The sequence below is a fragment of the Pocillopora verrucosa genome, chromosome 4, assembly GCF_036669915.1.
Source record: "Pocillopora verrucosa isolate sample1 chromosome 4, ASM3666991v2, whole genome shotgun sequence".
Lineage (NCBI taxonomy): Eukaryota > Metazoa > Cnidaria > Anthozoa > Scleractinia > Pocilloporidae > Pocillopora > Pocillopora verrucosa.
The window spans coordinates 22,296,485-22,316,418 of record NC_089315.1 but is presented as its reverse complement, the minus strand read 5'-3'; the positions used below and the strand labels follow the sequence as shown (position 1 = coordinate 22,316,418).

General features: G+C 37.3%; 1 long non-coding RNA gene across 1 annotated transcript; it reads right to left on the bottom strand.

Annotated features, from left to right (window-relative positions):
* Nucleotides 1-1,527: 1,527 nt before the first annotated feature.
* Nucleotides 1,528-3,997, bottom strand: LOC136280604 (uncharacterized). Its single transcript, XR_010717397.1, has 3 exons — nt 3,952-3,997; nt 3,740-3,810; nt 1,528-3,124 (listed from the first exon to the last, which is right to left on the bottom strand). It is a non-coding gene; the product is annotated as an uncharacterized lncRNA (long non-coding RNA).
* Between the last annotated feature and the right edge of the window lie 15,937 nt (nt 3,998-19,934).

Sequence of the window (19,934 nt, the reverse complement as noted above, 5' to 3'; positions counted from 1 at the left end):
TTTTTTTTCTAGAATTCTCTGAAAATAATGGAAAATCGGGTAAAGATTGCATATCACAAGTTGGGATATGTTTCACTTGTAGGATGAATTGTCCGATTTTACCCCATTTTTACAGAATTATTGGAAAAATGCAAAAAACCGGGACAAAGATTGAATATGACAAGTTAGGATGTATTCCACTTACAGGATGAATACTCAGATTTTGACCCGTTTTCCCAGAATTGACTCAACAAACGGAAAATCTGGGTGAAGATCGATTATGAAAAGCTGGGATGTATCCCACATGTGGGATTAATTGTCAGATTTTACCTTACTTGTCTCTAATAAACGAAAAAAATGGAAAATTAGGCTAAAGATTTGATATGGCAAAATTGGAAACTCGGAGTAAAGATAGCATATGGGACCTAAGAGTATTATGAATTCCCAGTTACCCCGTTTTTCTAGAATTAATTCATTTGAAAAAAAAAAAAATGGAAAAGTGGGGTAAAGATTTGACATGACAACTTGGGTTTTATTCCACTTGCGCGATGAATTCTCAGAACTTATCCCGTTTTTCTAGAATTCGTTGAACAAATGGAAAGTCAGGGTAAAGATTGGACATTGCAAGTCATGATATTAACCACTAGTGGAAAGAATTGTCTCGATTTACCCCGTTTTTCTAGAGTTAATTGAACAAATCGGGGTAAAGATTGGATATGGAAAAGTTATGTTGCATATGCAGGGTACGAGCTATCTAATTGTTTTGATTTTCGAATGCGCTCAAAACATAGAAATAGGGATGAACAGATATACCGCATTTGTAAGTTAGATCGCCGGAATTGCACCCTTTATTCGCGTAAAAGAATATTGGGTTGGGGGTAGGTGTCGGAAAGTTACCCTCGGGTGAAGTCAATAATTTTAGCCGGTACATTGTAGAATCCCTGCACAAAGCCTGGGGATTATTGAACAAATGTCACTGAGCTGAGGAGATTTTTTCGCTGGAAAAGTATATATGTATATTTATCAGTCTGCAAGTTTTGGTGCTGTTTCACCACTGTGATGTTCTGATTGTTAAGACCGGTCTGCATATTACTCACACCCTCAATTTTGCGTTAAAAATGTTTTCAGGCAATTGGAAATTTTCCCATAAGTCGCTGTATACACAGATGCATGTGCTTATATTGATGGCAAACTATTGATTTATCTTTGCTTGACAAGCAAAGTGAACATCTACGTAGAGGCCTACGGGTTCTATGCACCGTCAGATAAAACATTGTAACAGAATATTTGAAGGATTGATTGCAAAAAAGCCATTCCAAAAGGATGTCATTCCAGAGTGACATCTGCCCAAAAAGTGGGATGCTTATATGAGAAAAGAAAAGAAAACCAAACTTAATTAATTCAGATTAAATTGAATTTTTAACAGATGACAATAACAAGCATTGCTTTGTTGTCACTATTAACATACATCATGAAAGAAGACAATTGAGCAACAACTATTATTCATGCCAATGCTAAGTCAAAGCTTTGTCACAGTTTATTTCTCAACAAGATACTGTAGATGAATATGAAGAGTGATTTTATCCAACTCGTGAAATTGGTCATAAACTACTGTGCATAACAAAAATTTTTGGTTTATGTCATGTTTTCCACACACAACATGGGGTGATCCAACAATCAAACATGCGTGCTGGTCTCATACAAGTTTGTTTACATACTGTTTCATGGGTTAAGTAAAATCACTCTCGTTGTTCCTTTTTTAATGTTTCATATAAATTTGGTTACCTTTTTCCGGCTGTGATATCCTTTGTTGACAAAATTATCTTGTTAAATAGGATAAATAGAATACACTGTAAGTGTTTGGAACAAATAAACACTTTTTTGTGTCATTTAAGCAGGAGTGATTGGTGCTAAATACTTTTTCTAACCACATGTGCAAACCTTAATTAATCTAACTCAAAATTCAAGCTTAAATTGCTCATCTAACAAACAAATGGGTAGTTAAAAAAAAACTCCTTCAGTTGTACTTGAACATGCAACACTTGTATGGAAATAAACATCTTCAGTACAAATAATTCAAGCAAATAACTTCAGGTGAAATAGTGGTTTTTCTGAATTTGTGAAATATAAAGTAGACTAAAGTGCACTAATATACAATAAATCCATTCTATCCTTTTACTTACTTGCAATTATTTGGCTCTAATTGTTCAATACTATTTCACAGATTACAGAAAGTAACACTTTCTGTCCTTCCAATTTGCCCTTATATACTTTTGAATAAAATAAAGCAGTTGACACCAGATTGAGGAGTCAAGGCTATTTTATTCACCCATTCATTCATAATTGTTGGTAAGATTTCTTTTTTATATGGGTTGCTGTAAATGTAAAGGTTTTAAATAAATTCTTTACAATTTAAATGTTTGTGTCATTTTTTTAAATTTTACTACTCTGGAAATGCACTGGATGTGAAACTCTGGAACTAAACAATTCCAAAGGAGATTTTGTGGACAAATTCATGGGTTTGATGTAAACATGCTTAAGAGGTCACATTCTCTGTTGATGTTCTCCGGCCATGTCTAGGTACTATTCACAATTTGGAGCTGGAGAATTTTGGATATAACTTGAATTAAGCATGCTTCAAAACCCAATTGAAACTGTTAAAGTGGACACATGACCCATTAGGTGTTTAATTATTAGTATTACACTGTACCAAATAGCTTTCCTTTACTGATTTTATTTAAAATTACAAAAAGTCTTTCTCCTCAAGTTGCCCCCGTTTCCAGTCTCTCCACATTCCATAATGATGCTGTTCTGTGATGCTCAATAAGACCCATCCATCACTATCAACTTGCTCTAAGATACTTGTCACATCTATCAACTCTCCTGTGGTCTCCTTGGTCCAAAATTCCAAGGCTCTATCCCACTTGTAATGAAAAAATCTTTGCCTCGACTTCCCCTTCCTTACCTGCCTCTAGTAATCAAAATCTACCATTTCTTCTGTTGTCATCACTGCATGGTAACACCCTCTTGAACATTTATCACTTTCTCCTTCCTTAGTTTGAAAAGATATTGCTCAGTGATGGCATTAAGGCCTTGGAATGCCTTCCTACCTTTTTTTTGGATAGAGAATCTGTAGGGTTGGAATCTGTGAAGAAAATCAGTCTCCATCAGGAAAGAAACTTTAATGATACTCAGCTCATGAAAGACTGTCTTTACCAAATTGGTATTAAAATGCACATTTGGCCTACTTTCATTTGATTGGTTGGTTGGACTTCTTTGCTAATGAAGTACCACTTATCAAGTATCTGTATGTTAATGATAATATGCTATGAATTAACTCAAGGGACAATGAAAACAATCGCATCTTTATGTCAACCCAACAAACAAATTTGGCAATCAAAGAAGGAACATCAATCATTAGATGTATTTATAATCATTTAACTTAAAATTTATTGCAGACATAAGGCAATAAAAAACATCCAAAACTGGTCATCAAAGGACACATAAAACAAAAGTAATAGAAATTATTATTGTAATAATAGTGATAATAATATAATAAAAATAATAATATTCCCCTTAACTACTTGGCATGTTACAAGAACATCTCAGCATAGTATAAAATAATGATAATAATAATGATATTCCCCTAAACTACATAGCATGTTACAAGAATATCTATGCATGGTTTAAAATAATAATAATAAAGTAAGAGAAAACCTAAACAGAAGAAAACTATAAATCACTCACAAATTCTGCATACCTCATAGGAAGCATCTTTGGGAGGCTTGAGGAGCTCATACAGGACAAAATCTTCATCATCTGGTTCACTGGCTGTAAAAAAGCACAACAGTGCTTTCTTTAGCAAATAACAAAAACAAACAAGGTTTATAGAGATAAATAATTATGGAACAATGAAGCAAAAAAACTCATATTACAAAAACAAAGAGAGAAAATGGTCAACATTTTAACTACCTTGAATATCATTTTCACTTGACAACTCTGTGTCTTTGTCCAGTTGAATGTCTAGTGGGGGAAGAGGAGGGGGAGAACAAATGGATCATCTTTCATATCTTCATAATCCTCCTCAAAATCTCCTGATTCACACTTACCAGGAAAAGCAACACCAAAACCAGCAGAAACCTCTTCCATGGTTTTTTCAGGACTAAATGGACTCACTCCTGTTCTGTATTTCTTGATTCCATCTTCACCTATTTTTGCACTGCTGTCTTCACCAGCACAGTATCTGCCAGTTTTTCATAACCATATTTCTGGCATCCATTGAAGCTACAATCTGCTAAATAAAATATAGCATTTGTGAATAAGTAATAGCTAAATAAGATTGCTACCTTTAAAAAACATTTATTGATTAACCCTTTACACCCTAACATCAGTAAGCATATTCTCAATACTGTTCTCTATACATTTCCTGAGCTGTTGACAAGGAGAATTTGTTTACAAATCAAGAGCTTTATAAGTTGTTGGTCATTTTCTTGGTTCTTGTGACCTTAATGCTTGATTCAGGGGTGATATTGTAAGGAGAAATTTTAGGATGGCCACTCTTAGGGGTTAAAGGGTTAAGATTTTTTCTTTCATTAATGTATTGCAAACTGTACATAACTGGTAAAGCAGATCCTATTTAATGGTTCAGAGAGGACCTTTCTACAAGTAACTGGAGTTGAGGCAATGGAAAATATTATTGCATGCTCAGTGTATTGTAGCATGATAGTATTTAAAAGTCTCCTGTTTCTGAATTCCAGCAGTGGATAACTCTTATATTCCAGCACTGTTATCTTCCAGCCCTTCTCAGCTGTTCTCAGTTTCTCAGTAGGAGTTAACTGTTGTATTCCAGTACTGTTAATTTCCAGCCCCACACAGCTGTTCTGAGATTACCAGCAATGAATAAATATTCTTTTCCAGTACATACTTGTATTTTCCAGCCCCTGCAAGCTGTTCTGTGTTTTTTGTTTTCCAGCTGGAGGTAACTGTTATTTCTAAACACAATTATTTTCTAGCCTCTCTAGGCTGATCAGAGTTTTCCTGCTTAAGTTAACTGTTATTTTCCATAAAACAGAATAATGCACATAAGGACCCAGGCATGAAGTGAAGAAACCTTTCCTTGGAAACCTTGGAAACAAGATAATAATGTTTTTAGTTGCTCAGATCAAAACTAACAAATTTAATTGTTTGTTGAAAATGATGATATATAATGTTATATAATGTGTTATCACACTCATTTTGAAATCACTGGTGGTCCCTGTAATCTGATTTGCCCTAATTGGTGCAATTTATTCACAAATCACATCATTTTTTGCCTTAAATCGCATCTTTTTCTCAGCCAATGAGACTACACTAAAAACAAAACAACCAATTAGATTTCAAGGCTTGTTTAAAGTAACCAATCAAATTGCAGGAAAATGAAAGACAAAGAGTATATCATGTGGCAAATTTTGCAACTTTTGTTTCCAAAACTCTTATTTCCCCCCCCCCCCCCAAAAAAAAAAATGGATGAATTTAATCTCAAACCAGCTCAGTACTACATCAATAAAATATTTTAACTGACCAAATCCTGTATTTGGGCAATTTCAAAATGGATGTAATAAAGCTGAAATTGAACCTTGTGTTGTGCAATTTTTGTCTGAAATCATACTTGTGATTTGAAATGGAACTCGCACTGCGTGCACATTTGATTTTGAAATCACACATACATATGTATTATTTCAGCCCAAATTGCACTTCACTCAGTTCAGTTACCATTATAAATGTTACATAATGTTAAAAATATCAAGGCCAACAGTAATTCTGAACACAAAATTTAATAAATTTGACACCTGTGGAGTATGTAGCATTACTTATGAATGAGACAAGAATGTGCTTTTAAGTTTCCATCATACCTGAATAATGTCTGTGTAAAATTTGAGCTCAAATGTAGTATATTTAACTTTTAAATCTACTCCTGGTAAGTAACCCTGGCAACCCATCTTTACATGTAACTGCTAATAAAGTAACCCTCCATCTTCATTAAGATCTAAGTAAGTTTTTAAGGCCTTCCTGTCATTTCTTTAAAGCATGGCCTCACAAACTTTTTCTTTTAGCTCCACTGATAAAAACATTAAGGGAAAGTCAAATAATCAACAAGCACAACTAGTGCTTAAATACCAAGTTGGCAATTGACTGAGACACCATTAGCACCACAATAAAAAAAAGCAAGAACCCTCAACTGGCTGAAACTTGCATCATTTAGTTGCATACTATTCTTCCCAGATTTCCTAATAAATTAACCTATATTTATAGGGGACACCTCTATAACACAGACACTAGGGAAGGTTCTCAGAGGGGTTACCTTTGATACTTTTACAACTACAAAAGTAATAGCTTTCACTGCATTTTAAATTTTTGAAATACAGTTAACTTCTTCAATTATCACACAACACCTGTGCAAAGCATGTCAATTGTAAATAACAAATATGGAGAGTTACAAATTACTTTCAGTACTTTATAGTGCAAGCAATATGTTCCTTACCATCATTTTTATGTGTTTTATTTCCATTTACAGACTCAAGTGGCTGTAACGAAAAAACAAATTCAAACAATTTTACCTCACTTCCTAAAGCAAGAAATCACAAGACTAAACAACAAGTGTAGAAACTTAGACATACTTAGGCTAGAACCCTAATTCAAAAATTAAAAAACTACCCCCCTACAAAAAAAAAAATGTACCACTGTCTTTGGTACCATCCTGTTCCTCCCCTATTTCCTTTTTTTTTTTTTTTTACTTATCTTTTCTATTAATTTGCAAACACATACCATGCTTCTTCTCAATGGGAAGAGTTTCTATAGAAACCCAAATAACCAGAGAGAGTATTGGCAAGATAGATAACCAAATGAGTAGTGGTATCGAATTAAAGCTTGTAGCAATTCACCGACCTGACTATTACACCCTATTCTTTTCCCCCAGGTATATTTGAACTAGATTTTGAGCACAGAAAGCAATACCTCACCAAACATCCACTAAGATGACTCACTTAAAAGTATGCATGATTATCATCTCTTGCAGAGATTGCACATTTCACTTCAATGTTTTTATTACTACTTATATGGGGGCTTTGGTAAGATTGTGGAAAGGAAAGACACCAATTGAGCAGCTTGGAGGGACAAAAATGACAGTGTGGCAGCCATTTATTCCCACTTGGACAACAAAGTCTGGGGAACCTTTCCTGGAAATTTAAAAGTTTGGATGTCCAAAAGGGTCCATTTAAGGCCACTATTTCCCAAGTTGGCTAAAAATTATATCTGCTATGAGGGAGAGTATTGACACTGATTTAAGGAATAGAGTAGCTTTTAAATAACGAACTATATAAACATTATACATAGCAATGTTGTCTTGTAGATGATGTCTGTGTGGTCTTGCTTGATTTTTACTGTTGCCTTGCTCAGATTATGAAATTGTGCCCTGGACAACATTACATTTTGGGGCACAGTGCTGTGATTTCTGACACAGTATATTTAAAGCAATTACTGATGGCAAAGGAATTAATTGGTACATCAACAATGAATGTAGAGCACAGCAATCAATGTAAACCATCATTCCAAAAAACATGGTGACTGGTAAATTCACCCAGAACTCTTTGCACAAGAAAATCCTGGAACCACTCAAAAAATCAAGCAGAAAAGGTCTGAAAAATTTAAACTTTGCATACATAATGTTGTTGTTTTGTGAAATATTGCTTTCTACATAATTATGCCTTACCCTAAGAATAATAGTAAAATGTACAGGCACCATCTTTGTCTGGATTGAATCTATTGCGTAAACACCAGAAAGAATAATAATATTGATACAAATAGGCTGAGGGTTTAGTTTAGGTATGCTGTGGTTTTGTTTTATCCTTAGTTTAATTCTTTTACTTTTAATTGAGGCCAAATGGATAGTGACATATCATCTCACCATAACTTAGGCTGGGAGCTAAATTTTATCTTCCTTTAAACAAGATGCAGTTTTCATTCATATCATTAACAAAACCAAAGGAAACTGATTTTTACATCAAGGACAAAAATTAAGCACAACACATAGCTTTTTATAAATTGTACATAATTTGTCAAGAAAATGTTTACAATGGAGCTTACCACCTCATCGGCACTTTTGTTTACCTTGCTTTGCTGCTGGTTCTCATCCATGCCTGTATGAATGATATTAAGTAAGGGTGAAAGGATTTGTATTTTCTCCACAGAAATAGTTGCAGAGAGAGTCTCCATTGATAATTATATGGATTACCAAACACTCACAATGAACACCAATAAGACCAAGTTCTTACTAACAAATGTAGGAGCAATAATCACTAAAAATGGGCAATAGTCTGTATTGAATAAAGTATTCATTTGTGCATGAATTGGTATTTATTTCATTTTAATGTTTGTAACATACAATTGAAAAAGTATGTAAAATGTGGTAACATATAAAATACATATTATTGTGGTATTCCTCATAATTTAGTTAAAGGGGCTATATTCTAAATAGATCAAAAGAAAGAAAGTGGCATATGTCAGCCACTGATTTAAATAGAAAATCACATATTATTAAGTGATGAGTAATTTTGCTTCAAATTTGTGCCCTTCTGGGTGAGCAAAGAGAATGATAACCCCACTGTTACTTGCTAGAGAGCAATAGGAGCCAGCACCCTATCCCTTAAGAGAGACCAGATCTTCATCATGTGTAAGCAGTTTGTAAGTTAACCAAGATATGTGAAGTTTGACATCGACCATACATCCTAGCTGAATATTGTTGTCTTCCGCTGTATCCATAATAGCCATCAGTATAGATACTATGAGATTGCTACATGTAACATAATACAAATTATTATGAGGCTGGAAGAAAATCACAAGTTTTTCGTCATTGAAACACCGAGATCTGTCCTGCTTTTTAATCGTGTAATATCTAGTTTTGCATGTCCCAAACAAAATAAAAAAAGTCAGTCCTCAACACAGAAGGATTCAATGAATCCAGGTATCATCCAGTTACATGAAATCTACAGGAATTTGGCACAAAACTTGCACGTGATCTTTGAAGAATGGTTGTAATATTTAAATTTTAAAAAAATACTAGCATGAAATGTGACGAAAACCTTACTTTATTGTACTAGCTCCAACAGAAAAGTAAGGAAAGCCATGAGGCAATGTCAAATTCTCGTCTTCCTAAGCTTTTCAATGTATGGAATAAAATTTCCCTGATACCTCGCACTTAAAGATGCTACCAGAATCTTACTCTTCCACTAATCTGAGGCATCCCAAGAGGCATCAAGGATAGCCCATGAAATTCTCAAACTCTGAGCGCAGAAATCTTAACAATCTTTTTACACTTTTGCATTGCATCCCTCCCCTAGTTGGGAAGTGACACACTGAAGACACAATCACAACACACTTTGATTGGAAGAAGTAAAACCACATTCTATTGGTTATAAGGTGTGAGGACATAACTACAATGGAAGACACAACTGCAATGCTACACACAAGCGCTAACCTCAGTGACCGTATTTCCTGAAACAAGCGCCCGAGCACTTATTTAAAATTTTGACATTGAGGGGACACTTATTTGAAGGAAGGTGCTTAATCAAAGGGGTGCTTCAAAAGTTTTCCTTTTGGGAAAAATAGGGAAACAAAATCTGCAACATTATCCACAAAGCCGATAAGTCATTATCAACATCCTCCGCTAGTTTAAACAAAAGGGTAAAGACTTAATTGCTCTGAAAAATGACGGGGAAGAAACCAAGAAGCAGGAGGACAAGGCAGTTGTAACTAAGGACCTGTTTACATGGAGGTGGGGGACCCCAGGTTGGTGAGGTAACCCACCTAGCTGTGGTTGAAAAATAAAACGCATTTACATGCCATCTTACAACCTCAGGGAGCTGGGGTGAGGTTTCTTGAGGTCGTTGTTGCCCTTGCAATTAAGGAGTTTGAGCAGAGGCGTCCCAAGCACACATTTCTAAAAAGACGAAAGATTAATTCTCAGATACATACGTATTTATTCATGAAAGCATCACGCATTGTGTTACGCAGTGTTTGGTTTCACAAGGAACCATTGACAAATAAGTTATACTGAATAGTTTGGGAAACCAAATATGGTTGATTTACAATGCTAAATATTCCAAAATGTGAACATTTTACACTCCTTGTATGTCCATTGCGGTTTCTGGTGATTTCTGCCATGAGACGGCTAGGAAATGTACAAAGTTTTAAAACATATGTGTTTCGATTTTGAGCTTCTTGCCAACCTTGACACATTTACATGGTAAATTGTCACCGGGCAACCTGCCTAAGCCCTTAAGGCCTGTTTACCCAGGTAAGTGAGGTAACCCGCCAAGGTGTGGTAACCCACCTGTCCATATAATTTCTTATTTAAGGGCCTGTTTACATGGAGGTACTGGGGACCCCAGGCAGGTGAGGTAACCCACCTTTCCATATAATCTCTCATTTTATCTTGATCACGTTTACATGATAGGTGGGGTAACCCTATCAGCCAAGGTAACAGTTTTCCATGTAAACGTCTCAAGGTGGGGTAATCCGCCTAGACGGGGTCGTCGCACTCATGGCGAAAAGCTCAAAAGCTAAACACGTATGTTTTAGAACTTTGTGCATTTCCTAGCCGTCTCATGGCAGAAATCACCAGAAACCGCAACGGACACACAAGGAGTGTAAAATGTTCAAATTTGGGAGTATTAAGCGTTGTAAATCGACCATATTTCGTTTCCCAAACTATTCCTTATGACGCATTAAGTCTACGATTCCTCGCGTAACCAAACACCGCGTAACACAACGGGTGACACTTTCATGAGTAAATACATACATGTCCAAGAATTAATCTTTCGTCTTTCTCGAGATGTGAGCTTGGGACGCCAGTGCTCAAACTCCCTAATTGAAAGCGCAACAACAACCTCGAGAAACCTCACCCCAGCACCCCGGGGTTGTAAGATTGCATGTAAACGCGTTTTATTTTTCGACCACGGCTAGGCGGGTTGCCTCACCTACCTGAGGTCCCCCACATACATGTAAACAGGCCCTAAACTAGATTTAATACGCTTCTCTTGGATAGGATTAAAAATAAAGGTTTGATCACCTTTTAAATATATGTAAGTAAATAAATATTAACTTCATAATATTTTATCCATCAATATCATCAATATGGCCATATAAGCTTAAAAAGAATCTCGCAACATGAACGGATACGTCCCCGTCGATAGAGCAAGATTTTCTTCCACGAGAAATATTGAGACCGACGATAACTCAGCGGCAGATTTTCCACAGCATATAAGTTAGATTTAATATGCTTCTCTTGGATGGGATTTAAAATAAAGGTTTACTCACCTTTTAAATAGATCTCAGCGCAACCATGCGAAGTTGATCAAGACAGCCATTTTGAATTATTACTATCATGTGACCAACCAAACCTCCCTCCCACGTAAATATATGAGACCACGAGTTTCGGTGAAGTACTGAGACATTCCATGTCAAACCTTAGATTACAACCATCGGCGTGTTGGTATTTAAAAGGCTTTTATTAAGTTCCATCAAAGCTTAATCATGTAATCTTCTCTTGATCCTCTGGGGTTGATGTCTATGTAAAACAGCTAAAGTGTATCTCGGCGTCGCGATGTCGCAATCGACTCATGTTAGGAGCTGTCCTCTAATGACAGGGTGATTTAAGTTATATCTACAGGAAGATCGCAAAATAAAAGAAGGAGAGAAGAAACAGAACGGCTAAAAATTCAGCTGTAAGACAAACTGCTGCTAAGTCTTCACTCTACATAGCACCGGACGCATTTTATTTGTTGATGAAACTTGCGCGTTCCATTTTCCGTGGATGAATTGGACGAGAAGGAGCTCCCCAAGCAACGGTACGGTAGATTGTGTCCTGGGCTTTACTTTTCCTTCCAGTTTAAAGAATAAACTAACAGCAATAGCGTGAACTTGCTGATTAGTAACAACATATAAGATTTTCTTTTCAAGAAAAACAACCACAGTGAACCCAGCGTCCGGGGTTTTTACTAATTAAATATTTTGATTGACAGTTGTATGACACCTATGACCTTGGCGAACACGTGGTGTTGCTAGCAGTTTCGTTCAGTCTGTGAAAAACACATTCAATTTAAGTCCATTCAAACGTACTTTTGTACTTCAGGTAAGATGAAAATCGACCATAGGCTGACACTGGATCAACAGTTATCAATCACTAGCTTTATGTTCGATCTCATAGCTAGTTCTGCGTTGAAAATATTCCGTAAGGCTCAACTCTAATTCTGTTCGCTACGATTTTACAGATTGCAATATGGAGACCCAAGCATACGACCTTGTTTGTACAGAAAATAGAGACTTTCTCTACGAAAGAGAAGGTATGCCTGGTATAAATCCAGATTTTGTATACATGAATAGAGAGGTTCACACTTTGAAAATGGCGAGTGAAACAAGAATTGTTCCAGACACGGACAAGAGAGCTGCTGCGAAAAAACCTAGGAAAAGAAATTCTGACAAAGATAGAATGAGGACAGAAGCAGAACAGACAGCTTATAAGAAACTGAAAGAGATCATTCCGTCCCTAAAGGATCAAAGGAGGACGACAAAATTACAGACAATCAGAGAGGCCGTTGTATATATTCAGAAACTCCAGGAGACCTTGACTGGAATCCGCCGCATCTGAGCGGAAGATGGTAAACATTGAGCAAGGTTCAAGTTTAAAATATTTCTTTAACAACTTTGTAAACAAAGTTAAATCATTAAGATTATTTGATATTTGTAAAGCAATTATCCTATTAATAGTGTAAAGTTGCAATATGCATGTTATTTTTTTAGTAACCTTCAGTTACACTAAGATGTCCGTAAGTTTATGTTACGCCAACACGCATTAACAATTTAACCAAGGAAAAACGCTTTTGAGTTCAAAGCAAAGTTAAAAGAGCGTGGTTCTTACTCAGTCAGTACTTACTTAAAAATTACTTTGTACACGGATTACCACAACACAAGCTAAAAGCAGATATACATAGTCTTTAGAGTTGACAGGAGTTACTCCTAACGCAATATGTTGAAAAAATGTTAACGTGTCAAAAATCAAGGGGATTCAGTAAAACGAAGATGGGAACGGCGGACTGCAAACGGCGGACTGCGAATAGTGGACGGAACATCAAAATTAAAATCAAAAATAGAGTATCAAAAATTACGTCATTATAAGCAGAAACATCTTCGCATCACTGTTAGAAATTTGTTGGAAAAGTTCGGAAAGGGTCGAAAATTGTTTAAGTGTTCTAAATTTTATACTCCACACACTCAAGTATTTAATTCTGCATCTTTCTATGTATACAAACTTTCCGAGCTTTTTCAGACTGATTTCTGGCAGTAATCCCGAAGATATTTCGTCTTATGGTGACCTAGTTTTAAATAATTCATCTCTGATGTTGTTTCTGTTTTCCACCGTCTGCCATCCACTGTCCTCGCTCGATAAACTTGTAAACGGTTTTCCAGTACTTGTAACTTTATTACAAATTTTTTTCTATTTTTGATTTCTTGTGCTACGGTTTTCTCATTGGCAGAGAGCATTCTTTAAGTAGATTTTCCATGAGAGTGGCATTTTTGAAAAGATTTATAAACAAAATACTTTATCTAATTTATTTTCAATTTTTAATTCCAGTAAAGTGGCCTTGCGTGACATCCAGCAAATTTGGTACTGGCGGCTTTGATTTCTCAGCTTATTCCAGTTTAATTTCATTCACATTTTCCTAAAAATGAGCAAACTCAAAGCCAAGTTGGCTTTAAGAATCATAACTATTAAATGCTTTGTTTTTCAAACAGCACGGTGTTGTTCAGTTGTTCTCTATATCTTTGTACACTATAGTGGTAAACCTTTCCCGTTTGTTGACTCTATATCAAAAAGATCTTAAAAGCTTTTGGTGGAAATTCTAAATAACAGTGACAGCCAACGAAAAATATCCTTTAAAAATCATCAGTTTTGTTAAGCATCCTAACGTCAAAAAATTGAACAAAATCTATTTTACCAACTTGCCCCACCCATACTTACAGATCGCCATTCATCCAACGATGAGTGACAAGGTATGTTGCGTGACAACAGCTTTCTCTAAATTTGTATGCAGCTCCACAAACTCTCCTTCCATTACAAGTTTTTGACTACAATACCAAATTCGAAATAAATATTCAACTTGATTAAATTTTTAAACTTTCCGCTATAAGGTGTTGTAAGTTATCTGTTACAAGCTTCAAAGAAGTTGAATTAGTTTATTTATTTAATGGATTAAATAAGCACAAATTTATTGTCTTGATAACTAAAGATAATTAAAAAAAAAAAGACAGATACATGAGAGTCCATGCATCTTTATTTGAAACTCATCGTTCGCTTACAAACGTCTCGCAAATTTGGAAGAAGCTTTACTGCTTACTTAAAGTAAGCTTCATGCTAAATAGACGTCAATTAAAATCATTCGTTTTCTCTGTTATCACTACAATCAAAAGCAACAGGTTTTCATATGAACCATTTTTAAGCTGTTCAATACTTACGGATTTAATAAGAAGAAAGAGAAACAACAGCTCAGCACCATTGCTTCTTCTATCTTGGTTGTATCCTTTAAAAGAGTAATGGCAAAATTCATTACGAAACTTGCATGGTGTTTAAAACGCCACCCGAGAACAAGTCATTTATACCACCACTAAACGACATGAGCAGTGCAGGGAATAAGAAGGAAGGCACATACCTTGTTTTAGCAGTCGCTTAAAGATCATCTACGCATGTGGCTGAAAAGGGAGCGCGAATGAAAGAAAACACTGGTTGCGAGAATTCGTTCCCAGTGTGCACTTGAAGATATCGCTCCGAGGTTATAATTCGGAATACATTATTATTCGGAATATATTATTATTCGGAAGTACGAATAATAACACAACAGTGTGTTGTTCGGTTCAGTTGCTGTGCTGACCCCCTCCATCCCTCAGGTTGGCGCCAACAGAAGAAGTCTGTCGTATGCACGTAAGCCCTGCGGAAAATAATTTCCCACGATCGCCTTTGAGATAAAATTTTGAAAGAACATGATCGAAAACCATTGTTCAATCGAATGTTCTCGTAATCCTTACGTCCTGGTCTCATGAAATATTGAGAAAATTGAGTGAAGCCCTCGTTTCATGAAATTGTCTGTTTGTTCTCTGTTTTCTACCGCAAAAGAACGCAAAAAAATGGCAAAGGGTGCGTTCCTTTGGGAGGATCCGGATTTGGATTTGTGATCCGAGATTACACAGATCATGTTGCACGAAAGGAACAGAGTTTTAGACGAGCTGTCAGAGGATTCCAAAAAGTGCGCTATTTTAAGACTTGTGTCTACACGTGGGTTACTGAGCTCTTCCCTGAATGGCTCGTCTAACTGCACGGGCTTTTAGCGCGCACTATTCATTAGAAAGTACATTTTTCCGTGGTAAACTCAAACGATGGAATTAAGGGCCTGTTTACATGTAGGTGGGGGCCCCTGGGTAGGTGAGGTAACGCGCGTAAGTGGGGTAATCCGCCTGTCCATATAATTTCTTATTTTATTTTGATCACGTTTACATGATAGGTGGGGTGACCCGCCTAGATGGGTTGCCCGGTCTGCCAGGTAGGGTAACCCTGTTAGCCGGGGAAACGTGTCAAGGTGGGGTAACCTGCCTAGCCGGGATCGCGTTCATGGCAAAAAGTTCAAAAGAGAAACATGTATGTTTTAAAACTTTGTAAATTTCCCAGCCGTCTCATGGCAGAAATCACTGGAAACCGCAACGGACACACAAGGAGTGTAAAATGTTCACATTTCGGAATATTTAACGTTGTAAATCGACCTTATTTGGTTTCCCAAACTATTCTGTATAACGTATTAAGTCAACGGTTCCTCGCGAAACCAAACACCGCGTTACACAACGCGTGAATAAATACATACATGTCCGAGAATTAATCTTTCGTCTTTTTCGAGGTAGGAGGTAGGGGACCCCAGGTGGGCGAGGTAACCCGCCTAGCCATGGTCGAAAAATAAAACGCGTTTACATGCAATCTCACAACCCCAGGGTGCTGGGGTGAGGTTTCTTGAGGTTGTTGTTGTGCTTGCAATTAAGGAGTTTGAACAGAGGCGTCCCAAGCTCACATCTTGAATAAGACGAAAGATTAACTCTCGGACACATACGTATTTATTCATGAAAGCGTCACGCGTTGTGTTTGGTTTCGCGAGAAACCGTTGACTTAATACGTTTACATATTTGACGTTGAAAGTTCGATTTGCGATCATTAATAAGGAGAGATAACAATTCTAAGAATTGTTTTTCTGCTGTTGAAAACTCATTAAAATTCTTCTTCAATTGAACTTGCGAAATAGTACTTCGTTAAGAGATTTAAGGAACTCCCAGTCATGTTTCACACAATCTCATTTATTTGGTTTTTACTTCACAACGCTGGCTCCAAACAACTAGTCACTTTAAAGCCGAGTAAATTCAAATACATCAGATGACCTGCTGATGTAACTTTTCGCTTATCAAACCATATCACCCTCTTTTCACGTGTTTATTCATTCTGTGGGTCTCCGATGCTTGTACAACTTCTTCTGATTGGGTACCAGCCCTCCTATTCTCAGACACATTCCTTCTACTCGCACGAGCGTCCGCCCACCGGTTCAATAATTCGATGTCCTCGATGTCTACAATAAACTCGTCAATGTAGAGGTCATTGAACTTTAGACTCATCAGGGTGACGCACTTGTCTAACTCCTTTAAAGGAGGACCCCGGGTCTTGCCATTGGTTCTTTCGCTCCCACCGCTGTCGTTGTTGTTGTTACCCAGTTCAACAGAATCGTTTTCGTTTTCCCAGTGCACCCTTTTCTTCCTGTTGTTGCCCGGTCCGGTATGAGGTGGTTTCCCGTCTCCTATGCAATGCAGTATCTCCTTGATTTTCCTCATCATAAATTTCCTAAAGATAAATCTTCCTCTGGAGAACTGCGTAACGGTTCGGTAATTATAAATAAGAATTGAAATGAAGATGTTAACCCATATCACTTGCAGACACATGTTGAAAACTATGAAGAAAAGAGGACCAATGACATCATGACAATCTTGGAGATATTCAGCCCCGTCGCTTAAGACTCCCTGGATGAGAAGGGACCGGAAAGCATTAGAGAGCGAGGAATACTCCTCCACCTCCCTTCCAAATTGAATGAATCCCAAATGAGTGAAGGCGAACATGAAGACGTAAAATCCTACTGAGCAGTTTACGAGTTCCAGGAAAGACGCCTTCGTGACATCAGACAAACGTTTAACATGACTATTAAATCTGAACAGATATAGCAACTTCAAAGTGTTGAAAAACATTAATAACGCCAAAAATGCTGTCTCCATATCATCGAGTAAAACGGTTTTGTCAAAGCTTATAAACTGGAAGACATTTTCATGAAGTTTAGTCGTGTTAACAGAGAGTTCTACCTCTTTAAAGATATGAGCGACTGCAAATGAAATTGCTACAAAGATCTGAACCACTTCAATGCAATTCAGAAATCGACGGAAGTAGTGTTTTGGTTGTTGAATCATCTCTTTGGTTTCTTTGAAGACAAAGTAAACAATAAACAACATGAACAATATCTGACAAACAAGATGAGCGACACTGTAGCCAGCTCCAATGTTGTACACGTGAAGAGGATGAATCACGTGACCAGAAGCCACATAGCCAGATGGTGAGAACTTCACCGGTATCCAAACTGCACTGAACAGACTGACATGAGGGTTGAAAACTACAAATTCAATCAATACAGTACTAGTGTACTTGTCAAACCAGTTTAACATGTTCAGCTCAGAAATGACTTTCGTGGCAGACTTTCTGTCGTAGCCTAGCTCTGCTAAGTAACCACCCTGACTATAAAGAGGATAAAGTCTTCCCCAAAAGGGAAAGCTTTCGGTTTGCTCTGCTGCAGAATAACGCCAAGGCTTGGGGCAGACCTTGTTCAATGTTTCAGTTGAGGAATTCAGTGACGATAGAAGTGGAAGCCATCCTGGCTGATATAAATCCGTTTTATCTTCAGCTTCTAATGAATATGACGCGATGCAAGAGTTGAATAGAGATTTCGCTTCCTTAACGACATGACATGAATCTAAAAGAAAGTAAAAGTCAAAAAGTAAATCTTTAACGGTTTACAGCATTTTACTGCCAGTCATCCTGCTGAAGTATAATACACATATATGTATTTTCACCTTTCTTCACTCTTAGCTGTCTAAGGCGGGGCATCCCAACAAGGACTACATCATCTTCTCCAGTGAACGTAGTAGAATTTGAAAAAGCCAAGTCCTCACCGTCCTGGTAAATTCCGGGTAACAAAACGTCTTGAAGCCACTGCCACATGTCCTCAAGAGTCAAGATCTAACGAAGTAATGCAGTGTTAAAAAAATAATCTACATAACTGGAAATTCAAAGAAAATCAATCAGTTCAGTGTACAGTTATTATGAACTCATTTCCTTCCTGGTAGTCAACACAAAGATACTATAAGTTGACAGCGATTCAATTTTTACCACATTTCGCCTTAAAATTGAAAATGCAAGCATGCTCTCAATAGTACAGTAGATAAATGAAGGGAGGCTTGAACATACCTCATTCACTTCTCCAAATTTTTGCTCTAGTGAAAATTTCAGAGAATAACTGTACTGACTCCGACCTCCGTAACACATGATCATCAGTATCAAAAGGTATAGAAAATAGCAGACTATCTTCTGTATCGCCTTGTACATATGCAGTTCTCGCATTCGATAGATCCTCGCACGGCGCAATTCTTTCTTGCTCAGGGGCTTTGGTGAGGCAATTTTTTCGTCGTTTTCATCTTCCTTTTGGACGTCGGCAAAGGTAACTTCATCAAAATGTACGACCGTCCTGGGAGTTTGAGCAAGTTCATCAGCATCCGACTGACAAAAGAACGACAAAAATAAAGCCACGACGACGATCTTTACCGGTTCTGAAACAAATATTTCTACAAACAGGGACATAGCAATGGAGATAAGCCATTCCTCGCTTGTCTCTCTACTCCAATGTAAACTATATAGAATAATAAATGTTGCTGATGCAGCTGAAGAGATGAAACACAGGAACCAGGCCAAGTAAACAAAGCAATACGGTAGAGTTATGCGAAGGCCTCTTCGATATCGATGTTTCTCGGTGACCTTGTGGATGCTGAACCTTTCTCTAACCTTGCATCTTTGTTGACGTTGCCCTGGTGTGTCGACCTTGGTTATCACGTGACTGAAGATTCCTACTATTATCAAATTTATGGGCAAAACTACAACAATGCTCTCCAATGCAATAATTAGTTGTCGCAAATTTAGGACCAGAGGGCCCAGCCTTAATGTGCGCTGTTGCTGAACGTGCCCAGGAACAAACTGATAAAATATGGCACTGGCCAACATTGTGGTCAACAGAAGTGACAGGCAGCACGACAAACGTTGCACGCGAGTGAAGCGTCTACTTGGTGGTCTGGTTGCGACAGAAAACCACAGATGCCCATCACCGAGTTTTCCGGCCACCATATTCCGGCAAGATTCCCAGAAATTCTTTCGCTTCCCGGCAGTTGAATCAGCAGCAAGAGTGCGATCTATTAATCCGTCGCCCTTCTCAACAGCTAACCACTTGTGACAGGTAAAAGTCTTAAGCTCCTGACTGAACGCGTCATAAATCTTGATTGTGTTTAGATACCAAGAAGGGCTTTCACCAGAGTTGTCATGCCACACGCGCACTCTCCGTAAGGGGCCAACATTACTCGGAACCGAGAGGGTAAAACACATTAAGCTACCTCTTGCAAATGGAATGAAGGAATTGCTCTTTAAATGATGAGGTCGACTGGATTCCATTTCGCCCTCAAGTACTAGATACACCTTAGCACTGGTACCAGAATCAAACCAAATGCCTGTGGATATTTCAATCTCGTATCGACAA